The sequence below is a fragment of the Megalobrama amblycephala genome, linkage group LG24, assembly GCF_018812025.1.
Source record: "Megalobrama amblycephala isolate DHTTF-2021 linkage group LG24, ASM1881202v1, whole genome shotgun sequence".
Taxonomy (NCBI): domain Eukaryota; kingdom Metazoa; phylum Chordata; class Actinopteri; order Cypriniformes; family Xenocyprididae; genus Megalobrama; species Megalobrama amblycephala.
The window spans coordinates 25,755,736-25,759,619 of NC_063067.1; the positions used below are offsets into that span (position 1 = coordinate 25,755,736).

General features: G+C 38.6%; 1 long non-coding RNA gene across 1 annotated transcript; it reads left to right on the plus strand.

The window, feature by feature from the left end:
* Window positions 1-1,215: 1,215 nt before the first annotated feature.
* Window positions 1,216-3,575, plus strand: LOC125260386. Its single transcript, XR_007183034.1, has 2 exons — window positions 1,216-1,523; window positions 3,339-3,575. It is a non-coding gene; the product is annotated as an uncharacterized LOC125260386 (long non-coding RNA).
* Window positions 3,576-3,884: the final 309 nt, after the last annotated feature.

Genomic DNA, 3,884 nt, shown 5'->3' on the forward strand with positions numbered 1-3,884 from the left:
TCATTGAAAGTGTTACCGATAATCCTTTTGTCAGTGAACAAGTCCATGCTGACGATCTGCCATGGCCTGCTGGGCATGTCAACATGAGATAGCATGGTTTCCTGTTGGTTGTGCGCAAATTCATTGCAAGTCGAACAGTTACTCACAAAGTCTTTGATTTCTGCATGCATACTAGGCCAATACAGTGCGTCACGGGCTTGACGATAACACACCTCCTATATGGCTTGAATGTATGTGCTTGAGCATCTCTGGACGTAGTGACTTGGGGATAATAACTTTCTGACCACGGTACAAAATACCATCTTGTGCACTTATTTCATCTCGACCAGAAGGCCAGAATTCTCAGATGATGTGTGTCGTTTTATCTTTCTCATCAGGCCAGCCTGCAAGAACAGTGTTTTTAAGGGCCTGTAATGCATCATCCTTTTCAATATGCTCCCTGATTGATTTTAGCCGCTTGTCTATCACATTCAGTTATTCTGCTTGGTTGATGTGTTGTACATCTTCCTACTCTTTCTGCAGATGACATATGGCATGCCTCTGGTAAACTGCTCCCTTGCCTGTACAGTCAGCAGCTGCCCTGCTCAAAATGTCACTGGTGAACATTTTACATCCTGGGTTGTAGACAACCTTGAGACTGTAGTTTTGAAGTGTCATGAGCATGCTTTGAAGCCACTTGGGTGTACTGAGAAGTGGTTTGCTGAATATAGTGATCAAGGGTTTGTGGTCAGTCTCTGCTGTAACTAACTCCCATCCATACAGCTAATGGTTAAATCTTTGGCAAGCGAAGATGACACTGAGGCACTCCTTCTTGATTTGTGCATAATTTTTTTCTGTGGCAGTCAGGGCTCTTGAAGCAAAGGCAACAGGCTGTCCTTCTTGCATTAGACAGCACTCCTGACCACTTTGGCTGGAGTCACTTTGTACTGTGATAGGCTTAATAACATCATAATAGTGCAGCACAAGCATCAATGTGGCCAAGGATTTAAGCTTGTGAACTGCATCATCATGTTTGGGTAGCCAGAGCAAATGTAAACTAGGTTAATATAGCCCATGTCAAACCTAAAAAAAAAAAAAAAAAGAGAGAGAAATTTAAAATGCACATGTAAACATTTTATTTGATTTATCTTCATGTTTTAAAAATGTAATATTGTTGAAGACATGTAGAAAATGTCATAAATTTAAAAAAAATAATTAAATTAACCAAAGAATAGCTCCGCCCTTAGGCGCTGAGTAGAGGTGAACAGTATCTCTTCACGGAGTGAAGTGAAATGGCTGCTTGTCATGCATGTCAATCGCAGTTCTAAAGTCAAGAAAGTAAGTGAGAAATACTATATTAATTATTGAAATGCATAGTTTGAAACATCGTTAACAGGAAAGTGTTATTTAAATAGTTCTAATCGCGTTTATATTGACTCTAAGGATTAAATGAGAAGTTGAGCTGATTCATCTGACGAAAACGGCATAAAACAGATTTCCTTGATACATCGAGATTATTTCTGATCGTTATCAATTTATTCTTGGTAAGTGAGCTCATAAATCACCATATTTAGCTATGATTTGTACATTTTTCAGTCTTTTGTGGAGTCGAGTTCTTAAATGATACTGTGATTTTTTATTATTATTATTATTATTATTTATTTATTTGTTTAGTTAAAAGGGACATTGCACATTAATAAAACATTTCTGTAAATGCACCAGAATTACACGAAGGCTATTTTTCATCTGTTGTCCCTGGACAGAATGTTACAAGTCACCCTAAAAAATATATATATGGTTAAAATACATGACACTATCTAAAAACCATCTCTCAATATAAACAGCTCAATATAAAAAATAAGAAATAAAAAACAATAGCTGGACAGCCAGCAGGTGTAAATTCTAATGTTGACAGACCTGATTATTAATAAACCATTTCTTCACCTGAACTCTAAATAATTGATATGTAGCCTATCTAGTTTTCTTATAGTTGCTGGGATAGCGTTCCATTGTCGTGCAGCTTTAACAGAGAAAGCAGACTGACTAAAATTACTGACTAATTAGTGGTATAATATCTCCTCTTAACGCACCTCTTTGTGGAGCGATAAGAAGTTTTTTCTGACTAAGAGGGGGAGAAGTTAAACCATAGATAACCAATCTTATACATCAGGCACACATTGGCATAGTTAATCATATTTTCCCAACTCAGCAAATTGTATTTTTTCAATATTGTACAATGATGAAAATATACAGATTTCTTATCAAAATTTTTGAGTGTATGTTTATATCAAGCCTCTAATGGTTTTAGAGTCACTGAACTTGCCTGAGACCAGGTTGTTAAACAATAAATAATCTGAGGAATAACCATAGAGTGCATAAACATCTTAGCTGCCTCTAGTGACATATAATCTCTAGTAAGCCTAAAATTATAAAGACTAAACTTAACCTGCTTACTAGGGCTGGGCGATATATCGCATGCGATTCTCACGCGCATTTCGTCAGTAAAGCCGGTTCCCTGATTACCGCTAAATCGCCATCACCTGCTTTCAAACGGCGCGCCATTTAACAGACAGAGCCGTAGTTCACTGATAAGCCACACAATATCACGTTCATATCGCAGATGAATCGCCTTCGATAATGAACGCGATATTTGCGTGGCTTATCAGTGAACTACGGCTCTGTCTGTTAAATGGCGCTTCATTTGAAAGCAGGTGATGGCGATTTAGCGGTAATCAGGGAACCGGCTTTACTGACGAAATGCGCGTGAGAATCGCATGCGATATATCGCCCAGCCCTACTGCTTACAGACCTTTTTTACCTGAGTTTTGAATGTAAGTTTAGAATCAATCAATACTCCAATATATACTTCTATATTTAGAAACTACCTGCAGCCTGTCACACACACGCCAGGCTCTATACTCACCAAATCACAACGTCCTCCCTCTCCTGAGTATGGACTAGTTGCACGGGGCCGCCATTTTGGATTTTCGATCAGTGAGTGTACGCTTACACTAAGTGTTGAATTTCCACACAGAGGTAACATTACACAATAATATAACAAGAATTTCTTTCATCTCTGATAGATCATCATCTTCTCTTTAATTAAAAAAATATATTATACCTAGCCAAGTTTCATATTTAAGTTTCTCCCAGCACCAAATGCAAGCGTCACTACGACCAGAAGGGCACGAGTGGAAGTAACCATGCGCACAGTCGCATCGCCGCAGCTCACCGGCGCCATCTTGTGCACCTAGTCCATTAACTAGCCGCACCTGACACGCATCAGCACTCATCACCACAGCAGCATAAAAGACACTCCATAGCATTAACGCATACCTACCTGTTATGCTTATCTCAAGGACTCTGCTAACTTCTACTTACCAGTATCCAGCGTGGTGACTCCTAGTGTCTCCTCATCTCCTGTGAGTGTCATCGTGTCTCGTCTGCTCCATGCCTGCCTGCTTCCACGATCCCTGGGAAAGATAAAGACAAGTATCAGATCCAGTATCATCTTCAGTCACAAACTTAACCTGCTTCTACTCACCTGCACTCTGCCATCGATCTTTTGTTGTTCAATAAACTGCATATTAACTATACCTGTGTCTCCGTCCCCTTCTATACATAACACAGCCTCACCCCAAACACAAAAACATCTGGCTCATTATTGATACTGTTTGACTAACAAAAAAAAACATACATACTGTTTTAGACACATTTAGTTGTAAACAATTTTCCTTTAACCATGCTGATACGTTAACCATAGAATTTGTAAGTTCATTAGAAACTTCTGTCAAACTATTACCATGTAGATAAAATACAGTATCATCTGCATACATTTGTATATTAATACCAGGACATACAGTGTGAAGATCATTTATATATATAAAGCAAAAATCAAAGGACCC